The sequence below is a fragment of the Nicotiana tabacum genome, chromosome 17, assembly GCF_000715075.1.
Source record: "Nicotiana tabacum cultivar K326 chromosome 17, ASM71507v2, whole genome shotgun sequence".
Classification (NCBI taxonomy): Eukaryota; Viridiplantae; Streptophyta; class Magnoliopsida; order Solanales; family Solanaceae; genus Nicotiana; species Nicotiana tabacum.
Window position 1 is genome coordinate 361,203 of NC_134096.1, and position 14,052 is coordinate 375,254.

A 14,052-nucleotide genomic window follows, 5' to 3' on the forward strand; every position below is an offset into this window, starting at 1 on the left:
TTGTTATGAACTGTTATTGGCTATTGGTGTTAGACCTCGACCTTTGTTACAGTTCGTCACTACTTTCAAACTATTGATGACTGAGTGAGGTCGAGGGCCTGATGGTAAGGATGTTTATGGGATCGGGCTAAATGTCGCAGCATGGTTTATTGATTTATGATGGGAGCAGGCTACACGCTGCATCATGTGTTACTGAATTATGCCATGATTGGCTTGTTATAGCGCTTGGGCTGAATGATCCCCTCCTGAGTCTATACATACCCCAGTGAGTGCAGGTACCTACGGATTGCGAGTGACGATAGATTAGGAGGAATGAGTGGCTGTGAGGACTGAGTGACTGTGAGGATTGAGTGATTGGGAGGACTGAGTGCATTGATGCACCGAGAGTATGCATATGGTTTTATCACTGCATGGTATTACAATTGGCATGCATACATTGACATGTAGGCATAGAGATGTATTTTCTCCATGCCTTTGAAAATAAAACATTTTCTTGTTGAAAGCCTTTGGAAAAAATCACAGTTTTCAAACTTACTTAAATTTTTGGCGTTTTCGGTAAAAGATTTGGTTTTTACTGATATACTTGAAAATCATGTCTATTTTCTGGAACTGTCAATGAGCTGAGCATTTTATCTCTGAGTTATTACTTTTATTACTTTTATTATGTTGTTATGAAATGTTATTGGCTATTGGTGTTGGACACCGACCTTTGTTCCAACTCGTCACTACTTTCAACCTATTGATGACTGAGTGAGGTCGAGGGCCTGATGGTGAGGATGTTTATGGGATCGGGCTGCATGCCGCAGCATGTTTTATTGATTTATGATGGGAGCGGGCTGCACGCCGCATCTTGTTTTACTGATTTGTGCCATGATTGGCTTGTTATAGCGCTTGGGCTTAATGAGCCCCTCCTGAATCTGTACATTCCCTTAGTGAGCGCAGGTACCAACTGAGTGCAAGTGCCGATAAATTGGGAGGATTGAGTGGTTGTGAGGACTGGGTGACTGTGAGGATTGAGTGATTGGGAGGACTGAGTGCATTGATGCACCGAGAGTATGCATATGGTTTTATCACTGCATGGTATTACAATTGGCATGCGTACATTGACATGTAGGCATAGAGATGTATTTTCTCCATGCCTTTGAAAATAAAACATTTTCTTGTTGAAAGCCTTTGGGAAAAATCACAGTTTTCAAACTTACTTAAATTTTTGGCGTTTTCGGTAAAAGATTTGGTTTTTACTGATATACTTGAAAATCATGTCTATTTTCTGGAACTGTCAATGAGCTGAGCATTTTATCTCTGAGTTATTACTTTTATAATGTTATTATGAACTGTTATTGGCTATTGGTGTTGGACCCTGACTTTGGTCCAGCTCGTCTCTACTTTTAACTTATTGATGACTGAGTGAGGTCGAGGGCCTGATGGAGAGGATGTTTATGGGATCGGGTTGCATGGCGCTGCATGTTTTATTGATTTATGATGGGATCGGGCTACACGCCGCATCATGTTTTATTGATTTATGCCATGATTGGCTTGTTATAGCGTTTGGGCTGAATGAGCTCCTCTTGAGTCTGTACATTCCCTCAATGAGCGCAAGTACCTACTGAGTGCATGTGTCGATAGATTGGGAGGACTGAGTGGCTATAAGGACTGAGTGACTGTGAGGATTGAGTGATTGGGAGGACTGAGTGCATTGATACCCTGAGAGTATGCATATGGTTTTATCACTGGATGGTATTACAGTTGGCATGCATACATTGACATGTAGGCATAGAGATGTATTTTCCCCATGCCTTTGAAAATAAAACATATTCTTGTTGAAAGCCTTTGGGGAAAATCACAGTTTTCAAACTTACTCACATTTTTGGCGTTTTCGGTAAAAGATTTGGTTTTTACTGATATACTTGAAAATCATGTCTATTTTCTGGAACTATCAACAAGCTGAGAATTTTATCTCTGAGTTATTACTTTTATTACTTATATTATGTTGTTATGAACTATTATTGGCTATTGGTGTTGGAACCCGACCTTTTTTCCAACTCGTAACTACTTTCAACCTATTGATGACTGAGTGAGGTCGAGGGCCTAATGGTGAGGATGTTTATGGGATCGGGTTGCATGCCGCATCATGTTTTATTGATTTATGGTGGGAGCGGACTGCACGCCGCATCATGTTTTACTGATTTATGCCATGATTGGCTTTTTATAGCGCTTGGGCTGAATGAGCCCCTCCTGAATCTGTACATTCCCTCAGTGAGCGCAGGTACCAACTAAGTGCAAGTGCCAATAAATTGGGAGGACTGAGTGGCTGTGAGGACTGGGTGCCTGTGAGGATTGAGTGATTGGGAGGACCGAGTGCATTGATGCACCAAGAGTATGCATATGGTTTTATCACTGCATGGTATTACAATTGGCATGCATACATTGACCTATAGGCATAAAATTGTATTTTCCTCATGCCTTTGAAAATAATACATTTTCCTCTTGAAAGCCTTTGGGAAAAATCACATTTTTCAAACATACTCACATTTTAGGCATTTTCGGTAAAAGATTTGGTTTTCACTGATATACTTGAAAAGCATGCCTATTTTCTGGAACTGTGAAAGAGCTGAGCATTTTATCTCTAAGTTATTACTTTTATAATGTTTTTATGAACTGTTATTGGCTATTGGTGTTGGACCCTGACCTTTGGTCCAGATCGTTTCTAATTTCAACCTATTGATGACTGAGTGAGGTCGAGGGCCTGATGGAGAGGATGTTTATGGGCTCGGGCTGCATGTCGCAGTATGTTTTATTGATTTATGATGGGATTGGGCTACACGCCGCATTATATTTTATTGATCTATGCCATGATTGGCTTGTTATAGCGCTTTGGGCTGAATGAGCTCCTCAATGAGCGCAAGTAGCTACTGAGTGCAAGTGCCGATAGATTAGGAGGACTGAGTGGCTTTAAGGACTGAGTGATTGTGAGGATTAAGTGATTGGGAGGACAGAGTGCATTGATGCACCGAGAGTACACATATGGTTTTATCACTGCATGTTATTACAGTTGGTATGCATACATTGACATGTAGGCATAGAGATGTATTTTCCTCATGCCTTTGAAAATAAAACATTTTCCTGTTGAAAGCTTTTAGGAAAAATCACAATTTTCACACTAACTCACACTTTTTGTGTTTTCGGTAAAAGATTTAGTTTTCATTGATATACTTAAAAAGCATGCCTATTTTTTGGAACTGTGAACAAGCTGAGCATTTTATCTTTGAGTTATTATTTTTATTATGTTGCTATGAACTGTTACTGGCTTTTGGTATTGGACCCCGGCCTTTGTTCCAGCTCGTCACAACTTTTAACCTATATCGAGGACCTGATGGTGAGGATGTTTATGGGATTGGGCTGCATGTCGCAACATGTTTTATTGATTTATGATGGGAGTGGGCAGCACGCCGCATCATGTTTTACTGATTTATGCCATGATTGGATTTTTATAGCACTTGGGCTAAAGGATCCCCTCCTGAATCTATACATGCCCCAAGTGCCAAGTGGCGATAGATTGGGAGAATTGAGTGACTGTGAGGACTGAGTGGCTTTGAAGACTGAGTGACTATGAGGATTGAAAGATTGGGAGGACTGAGTGCATTGATGCACCGAGAGTATGTATATGGTTTTATCACTGCATGGTGTTACAGTTGGCATGCATACATTGACATGTAGGCATAGAGATGTATTTTCCTCATGCCTTTGAAAATGAAACATTTTCCTGTTGAAAGCCTTTGGGAAAAATCACAGTTTTCAAACTTACTCACATTTTTGACATTTTCGGTATAAGATTTGGTTTTCACTGATATACTTGAAAAGCATGCCTATTTTCTGGAACTGTGAACAAACTGAGCATTTTATCTCTGAGTTATTACTTTTATTACTTTTGTTATGTTGTTATGAACTGTTATTGGCTATTGGTGTTGGACCCCTACCATTGTTCCAACTCGTCACTACTTTCAACCTATTGATGACTGAGTTAGGTCAAGGTCCTGATGGTGAGGATGTTTATGGGATCGGGATATATGTCGCAATATGTTTTATTGATTTATGATGGGAGAGGGTTGCATGCCCCATCATATTTTACTAATTTATACTATGATTGGCTTGTTATAGCGCTTGGGCTGAAGGAGCCCCTCTTGAGTCTGTACATACACCTAGTGAGCGCAGGTACCTACTGAGTGCGAGTGCCGAGTGCAAGTGCCGATAGATTGGAAGGATTGAGTGGCTGTGAGGACTAAGTGACTGTGTTGATTAAGTGATTGGGAGGATTGAGTGCATTGATGCCCCGAGAGTATGCATATGGTTTTATCACTGCATAGTATTACAGTTGGCATGCATACATTGACATGTAGGCATAGAGATGTATTTTCCTCATGCCTTTGAAAATGAAACATTTTCACGTTGAAAGCCTTTGGGAAAAATCACAGTTTTCAAACATACTCACATTTTTGGCATTTTAGGTAAAAGATTTGGTTTTCATTGATATACTTGAAAAGCATGCCTATTTTCTGGAACTATGAACGAGCTGATCATTTTATCTCTGAGTTATTACTTTAATTATGTTGTTATGAACTGTTATTGTCTATTGATGTTGGACCCCGACCTTTGTTCTAGTTCGTCACTGCTTTTAACCTATTGATGATTGAGTGAGGTTGAGGTCCTGATGGTGAGGATGTTTATGGGATCGGGCTACATGTCGCAGCATAGTTTATTTATTTATGATGGGAGCGGACTGCACGTCGCATCATGTTTTACTAGTTTATGCCATGTTTGGCTTGTTATAGCGCTTGGGCTGAATGATCCCCTCCTGAGTCTGTACATACCCTAGTGAGCGCAGGTACCTACTGATTGCGAGTGCCGAGTTCCAAGTGCCAAGCGCGAGTGATGATAGATTGGGAGGACTGATTGGCTGTGAAGACTGAGTGACTGTGAGGATTGAGTGATTGGGAGGACGGGGTGCATTGATGTACCGAGAGTATGCAAATGGTTTTATCACTACATGGTATTACAGTTGGCATACATACATTGACATGTAGGCAAAGAGATGTATTTTCCTCATGCCTTTGAAAATAAAACATTTTCCTATTGAAAGCCTTTGGGAAAAATCAAAATTTTCACACTTACTCAAATTTTTAGCTTTTTCGGTAATAGATTTTGTTTTCACTGATATACTTGAAAAGCATGCCTATTTTCTGGAACTGTGAACGAGCTGAGCATTTTATTTATGAGTTATTACTTTTATTATGTTGTTATGAACTGTTATTGGCTATTGGTGTTGGACCCCGACCTTTGTTCTAGCTCGTCACTACTTCCAACCTATTGATGACTGAGAGAGGTCGAGGGCCTGATGGTGAGGATGTTTATGGGATCGGGTTGCATGCCACAGTATTTTTTTATAGATTTATGATGGGAGCGGGTTGCACGCCGTATCGTGTTTTACTGATTTATGCCATGATTGACTTGTTATAGCGCTTGGGCTGAAGGAGCCTTCCTGAGTCTGTACATACCCACAGTGAGCGCAGGTACCTACTGAGAGCAAGTGCCGAGTGCCGAGTGCGAGTGCCGATAGATTGGGGGAATGAGTGGCTGTGAGGATTAAGTGACTGTGAGGATTGAGTGATTGGGAGGAATAAGTGCATTCATGCACTAAGAGTATGTATATGGTTTTATCACTGCATGGTATTACAGTTAGCATGCATACATTGACATGTAGGCATAGAGATGTATTTTCCCCATGCCTTAGAAAATGAAACATTTTCCTGTTGAAAGCCTTTTGGAAAAATCAAAGTTTTCAAACTTCCTCACATTTTTGGCGTTTTCGTTATAAGATTTGGTTTTCACTCATATACTTGAAAAGCATGCTTATTTTATGGAACTGTGAACGAGCTGAGCATTTTATCTCTGAGTTATTACTTTTATTATGTTGTTATGAACTGTTATTGGGTATTGGTGTTAGACCCCTACCATTGTTCTAGTTCGTCACTACTTTCAACCTATTGATAACTGAGTGAGGTCAAGGGATTGATGGTGAGGATGTTTATGGGATCGGGCTATATATTGCAGCATGTTTTATTGATTTATGATGGGAGCGGGTAACATGTCGCATCATGTTTTACTAATTTATGCCATGATTGGCTTGTTATAGCGCTTGGGCAGAAGGAGCCACCTCCTGAGTCTGTACATACCCCCAGTGAGCGCAGGTACCTACTGAGTGCCGAGTGCCAAGTGCGAGTGTCGATAGATTGGGAGGATTTAGTGGCTGTGAAGACTGAGTGACTGTGAGGATTAAGTGATTGGGAGGACAGAGTGCATTGATGCTCCGAGAGTATGCATATGGTTTTATCACTGCATGGTATTACAGTTGGCATGCATACATTAACATGTAGGCATAGAGATGTATTTTCCTCATACTTTTGAAAATAAAACATTTTCCTGTTGAAAGCTTTTGGGAAAAATCACAATTTTCACACTAACTCACATTTTTGGTGTTTTCGGTAAAAGATTTAGTTTTCATTGATATACTTAAAAAGCATGCCTATTTTTTGAAACTGTGAACAAGCTGAGCATTTTATCTCTGAGTTATTATTTTTATTATGTTGTATGAACTGTTTTTGGCTCTTGGTATTGGACCCCTACCTTTGTTCCAGCTCGTCACAACTTTCAACCTATTGATGATTGAGTGAGGTCGAGGACCTGATGGTGAGGATGTTTATGGGATTGGGCTGCATGTCGCAACATGTGTTATTGATTTATGATGGGAGCGGGCAGCACGCCGTATCATGTTTTACTGATTTATGCCATGATTGGCTTTTTATAGCACTTGGGCTGAAGGATCCCCTCCTGAGTCTATACATGCCCCAAGTGCCATGTGCCGAGTGGCGATAGATTGGGAGAATTGAGTGACTGTGAGGACTGAGTGGCTGTGAGGACTGAATGACTGTGAGGATTGAGTGATTGGGAGGACTGAGTGCATTGATGCACCGAGAGTATGCATATGATTTTATCACTACATGGTATTACAGTTGGCATGCATACATTGACATGTAGGCATAGAGATGTATCTTCCTCATGCCTTTGAAAATGAAACATTTTCCTGTTGAAAGCCTTTGCGAAAAATCACAGTTTTCAAACTTACTCACATTTTTGGTATTTTCGGTATAAGATTTGGTTTTCACTGATATACTTGAAAAGCATGCCTATTTTCTGGAAATGTGAACAAACTGAGTATTTTATCTCTGATTTATTACTTTTAATATGTTGTTATGAACTGTTATTGGCTATTGGTGTTGGACCCCGACCTTTGTTCCAGCTCGTCACTACTTTCAACCTATGGTTAGGTTTGTTACTTATTGAGTACATGGGGTCGGCTGTACTCATACTACACTTGTGCACCTTGCGTGCAGATGTTGGTTGTTGATGTTGTTGTGTTCGATGGGAGCTAGATTTGAAGATGTACCTGTGTTCCAGTTGTAGCTGCCTCTTTTTCATGGTAGCCTTAGATTATTAAAAAATTGTTTATGTACATTTCGAACATATGATGTATTATTTCATATCAGCTCTGTAAACTCTAAGTCTTAGAATCTCGTGATTTATACTATCATCCGTTGCGAAATGTATAAGATTCAGATATTTTCTTTCACTTAATTGTCTTATTAAATTTAATTGGAATTGGATAGTTGTTAATTGACTTACTTAGCGGTTTGGGTTAGGTGACATCGCAATTAGTTTAATTTTGGATCGTGACATTAAGTGTATTAATAATCATAATAAACGTAATCGATAAGAAGCTACTAAGACAGTAAGACCAATACCTTCAGGGTTGAGGCTCAAACATAGTATTTTGTTAGAGGTTAAAATTTAAACTACAAGAATAAACTGAGTAAAGAAACAAGAGCTAAGAACCAAAAAACTACTGCAAAAGAAATAAGAATTTAAGAATGTCGCAATGCAATTTAGTGCATAATTACCAGTTGAAAAGAATTTGGTGAGAGAGAATGAACGGGCAAGATTGTTTGTGGAGGAACTCGATATTCTTATTGTGTTGGCTGTTGAAGAAAGACCATACATTTATTGCTATATTTCTATGTTTCTACGTTGCTTCATCGCATAAAGAATCATATTTCATGATGACTTTTCGGCTTTCTGATCGAAGGTTAATTAGAAATGGGGTGAAAGATGGTGTGGGAAGATGAAGAATGTTCAGATATTCTTCAGCATTACTGTTACCTTTATATATTTGTAGTGCTTTTTTTTCCCCACTCATTTATTGTTTGAGAAAATGAAAAGAAGAGTTACACCCGTACACATAAAACTGGAACGTGCAATTAAAACACAATATTTGCTTAATTTAATAAGGGTACAACAATGTACGAAAATGAGAGAGAAACCCAATTAAACTGAAAAATTAAGCTGTTAATTTTTTTCTTTTGTAACTGAAATAAATATAATGAGATGTTATAAATAGGATAGAGAATGATCAATTTCCAATTACTAAACAATCTAAATGAAAAGAAAAAAAGGGAAAAGGCAAATAAAGGAGAAAAAAGATAAATAGGATCATTGGCTAGAGAAAGATGTGTGAAGTCACATTTTTCATTCTCTCCTTTATATATATACGGATAAATCGGTTAAATTACGAAATGATATTTTTTCTAATACCAAAATATTAAAAGAATTGCCGATAATAAAGACTTAGTTTTGTATTTCCATCTCAACTATTTTCTAAAAATTTCTAGTTGATACGTTTAAGTAAAATACTTTTATTTTCACAATTTAAGAATTTAATAAGTCTATACTCAAGTAATATTTTACTTTTCTTTACCTTTATAAAAAGAAAAAAAATTAGTTCTAATTCTCGAAATACCAAAAAACAACAACAATAACAATCCAATAAAATCCCACAAGTGAGGTCTGAGGAGAGTATAGACCTTACCACTATCCCGGAAAGGTAGAGAGGCTCTTTCTTAGAGACCCTCACCTCAAAAAAAAACAAAAATAGACGAAATAACAACAACAAAAAAAAGCAAAAATAATTTATCATTTACTACTTCACATTACCTTGACATTTTGAATTTTTTTCTTTCGATGCATTTTTGAATTCCACATCTCCCTTTTTGTCATTTTTCATATTGATAATCTATCCTTTGGTTTTTTTTAAAAAAAAAAAATTCTATTATTTTTTATTTTGATAATTTTCTCCATATACTCCTACCTTATATTTATTTTAATTCATTCCAACATTATCTCCCCGTTCCCACTTCCTTTCATTTTTTTCACCTTGCTTTCCTTTTTTATTTTCTTTCCCTTTTTTTTTCTTCTTCTTTTTTTCTCATACTCATATCATTCAATTCCTCCGGTAAAATAATCAATCTTTGCTGATTAATTAATTGTGCTTTTATACGAAGTGGAGAACAAAGTTTTTTTACATACACAATTAAAGAAAGGAAATACAACTTAGAGTCATAGTCCAGAGATGGCCCATGCAGCAAAAGTTTTTGAAGAAATATTGCAAGATGCAATCTAAACTTGCAATACAAACATCATTTCTCAAGACAAAGGATAGCTTCCGTACCATTAAAATCTACAAATAATAAAGTTGTTATATTTGCAAAGGTCATTGAAGTTACATCTATCTTTGAACCTCCACCTTTCCTAAGAATAAAGCACATTACACAGTAGACACCATGCACTCCCCCTCTGCAATTGAAAACGCTATGAATATATACACAAGCTCAAGCCCTTACAAGAATAAACAATAAAATGGAAGCTATTTTAGATACATTTTGTCTCACTTGATCTGCAGAAACAATATAAGCTTTATCAAAGAATAAGATGTGTATATGCCTCTAGTTCACAAGGAAAAGGACAACTTTCTGTTTTCGGCCACCTCAGACCCCATTCCCTTCCAAAAATGAAGCTTCAACAGAAATTTTGTTAAGGTAGTAATACTTGTTTCTTGGCTTGGTCTTCAACATCCAGCATAACTTGTAGCACGTAACTGGAGCTGTTTTCACCATTTTGTCGACCCTGATCCCTAATCGGGTGCACCAATATTAGTTAACTATCAAATAAACTGATCCCTATTCCAAACACTTGCCTCCTTTCACATGCTCCTGAAGAGAAAACATATGCTAAGTCTTGTAAAACTTTTGCAGAAAAAAACAGGAAATCATTTTACTGCTTATGGTGGAGGGCTAATAATATACAATGACAGTAGACCAATAGGATACACATTAGTAGGGCTTAGACTATAGATTCATATTGATATTAAAGGTCTAACAGCTACTGGCGTTTCTGATGCATCTCATTGAATACAAGGAAATGACATCAGCTTATAACTTGTCATCAGAATTTCCTTCTAATAATTAAAAAACCACCAGGATACGCAACAAAAATAAGGCATTTCTTGCGATTTGGCTACTTAAAAGAGCTTGTTGAATAATTCTTACTATCCATTGTGGCTGTAAACATCATTGTCTGAAACTTCGGCGGAACATATTCTAGATTTCAACGTCCTCTGCAAAGCCCTCATAATATAAAGCATCTGATCAGCATCACTCGAAAAATTAGAAGACCGCCTATTTAGCAGTTCAATGATGGGACCAAGTGTCCAACAACAGTGTTTGCTTCTCTGTCAAATGTATAACACATCAAATATAGTTCTCTATCCACATGGCGAGCAAGTTCGACATTGGGAGCCAAGATCAGTTTGAAAGACCTTCTTCCCTATCTATATAGTTTAAAATAACCAAAAATAATAAAAATAAATATTGTAACGAATTTCACATTCTCAACAAATAAAAAGATTCAAAAATAAACAATAATCAATAATTCTCAGACAAACTTAATATGTGATAATACAATATATTTAGCTATTACTAAAATAAATCCAACAAAGAAAAAATAGGTCTAGTAAATAAACCCATTATTGTTGTTGATCAGATGAATGATCTTATCCATGATAGGAATAGGAATGCCAAAAGCTAGTCTTTGCAATTCCAAACTTACGTAAGAGAGGGAATGGAAGCAGTAGAACCGCCATGGAAGATTGGAAGTCTTTGAGAGTCAAGGGGTCAGAATTCTCATATTCTTCTCAATGAAAAAACTGCTAAGCTTTTTGAATCGGCAAGTAAATACGTTACATTTTGAGGCAGTAACTGATAAAAGTTTAATGGGAAGTAAATACTCAAAAATTATGGGCAATTAAATACACAAATAAAAGAAAAAAAAATACAGTTTTACTTCTTTTAATATGGTTTCGGTAGAATGAAAAAGAAAGGAAAAAATGTCAAAAAAAGGAGATAAAAGAAAAATAGATTTGCTGGCTTTAGAGGCATGACACGTCATCTCTTCTACTCCCTCCTTTATATTAATATATATAGATGTGTGTGTCTTTCTAATGATAAATATGTTTGGATTTATTCGCTCATAGAAATGGGATAAGGCTCGATATTGTTGGATTTTTTTTAAAGGGCGTGAATGATAAATGTATGAAGCACTTCTTGGATTGCAGCTCTTCATTTGGTCATTTTATTGTCTATAAATTTAGAGGTTTGGCCTTATTTTTGAGATATGGAAAATCTAAAAAATTTCTCCTCTTTTTTCTACATTGTTGCATTGTTTTTCCAAATCAAAATAAGTGTCAAGTGTGATTAGTTATGTTTGTTGAGTTCGCTGAAGTTCTGTGATTTGAAGTGCCGCTATCACAAAATAATTATTCCGTTCTATCATGGGAGGAATTAATATGTATACCTTGGACAATAGTAAAGATACTTCTGGCTCGAAATTACTTTCGCATTTTCTGTTCTAAGTTCTATTTTTTTATTTTCTATTTTCGAACATATATTACTAATAATCTTAAGGAATTTAATTTGTTCATTTCTTTTGTGTTGAGACGGCTGATAAGAGGAAAGAAAGATGAAGTAAACAGTACGATTACTGGTGTGACATGGACTATGGAGAAAAACGACTAAATAGAAACTGATCCGAAAAGTCGTTTTCAATCTGGCAGACGAAGAGAAGAAGAAGAAGAAGTAATATTTCACTCCACGGAATTGGTGTTGTGACTGGACAGGTAACTCTATACATTATTAGGCCAATCAGAACTTTCAAATTCCTTAGATCTATGGGTAGAAGTGGAACTCTCAGATGTTTGGACTATGGTACTCGTCAAGAATGTTGAACATCACATCACAATTGAAATATTCGAGAGTTTCCACGATTTTGATGTATCACTCATAAATCATCAAGGAATATTTTATCTTTTCCTAAGGACTTATTTATTATTAGACATTTACATAGTGCTCTAAAGGGACGAAGTACGGAAACAACAGACTTAAGGAAATGGAAGATCGGCACAAGTACTGTTACGCGGCGCTTTCCTAAAATTTTTTGGAATGGCGACGTAAGGCTAAGCAACCGATGTCAGTACGGTTATTGTCCGCCAACTGAGGTCTCCTCCGTACGCTAGACTAGATTGTCAGTGTCGTACGGGAAAACCAATGTCATGAGCAATTGAAAGAGAGCAGAAAAGAGAATTGAGAATGAAAGAAAGCTTGATTGCATCGAATGAAAGCTATTACAAAAAACAAGACGGTGTCGGGGGGAGAGACACCAGTATAGAGAATTGTTTGCTTGCTTGAAAGTTTTGATTGCTTGGTCCCCTTAATAATGCTTAAAAAAAATAAACCAAAGTTACATAACTAGATCTATGAAAGCTGAAAAATCACACTTAAAGAAAATGCAGCAAAACTACTCTATATTTACAATGAAAAGGACTTAGTCTTCTACAAAGCAGCAACAAATCCGTTGCCAGCAACTTTGTCTTTAGCATCAGGGTCTGCGCGCGCGGCATTGTCTACGCGCGCGGCGCTATTGGCATCTGCCTGTGAATGGGCGTTGGCGATGGCTATCGGTGGGGCGACAGAGGCACATGCGCACTTGTCACTTGGAGCTGCCGAGACCACGGGGCCGACCGTGGCGACGGGCGTTGGGAGGCTGGCCAGGACGCCACGGGGCGCGTTCAAGGGGTCATGGGGCATGGTTGGAAAGCCGCCCATGACAGTACTAGTGTGATCAAGCTAATTAAATTTCGACTAACAAACTTTTGTCCAGTTAATTTGTTTTGATCTAATTTACCGCTAATATTAGGCGTCTCTTGGAAAGAAAGTGAAGAGAAGAAACCATATGTTTCGTGATTTTGTTCCAAGCAGAATGATTCAAACAAATGACGGTAAAAAGTGACAACTAAATTGAGTTATGATTTCTTTACTCTTAATTACTTTATTATCCTATAATATTAGGATAGATGTTTATTATGTGATGATATTGTATACGAGTAAAACCGAGCTCATGGTACACTCCAGCTTCCAATACGCTAAACCGAGCTAGAAACGTGATGACAAGGGACCGGAAGCGAGGCAAGGGTCTCATCGAGTCAGAGTCCGGGGGCATGACGCCCGCCCTCGAGAATATCGAAGCCATGATCCGGGATCAGTCCAAATACCAAAGGACTTCGGAGAACGTTGTCAGGCAACCAAGCACGACCAACAAAAAGCCGTAATATTCGCAACTGGCTGGACATCACAGCACGGATCTCGACACGTATCGAAGGAGAACCGGTGATCAATTAAACAGAAGATTTTTTTACCTTTTATAGAATTGTACTTAGGGTAAAACTCCCCTTGTCACGACCCAACTTCATCGTAGGCTGTGATGGCGCTCAACACCGTTGTTAGGAAAGCCAACACTGATACATCTAGTGGTTTCCACTTTTAATATGTTTGCAAAGTGAATAATGTTCCGCATTTATAAAAGTTTTAGAAATTTATTGTTGTAAAGTAATTAAACAAAGTAACTGAGTGCAAATCGAAGTCATAACAATAAATCCAAAATTATTAGTCTACTAGTGTGTGCCAATACCTGGTATCACAAGTGTGTGGGCTACTAGCAGAATATACAAAAGAATACTAGTCTACTGTCTCAAGAAAATAGACAGTAATATAAATC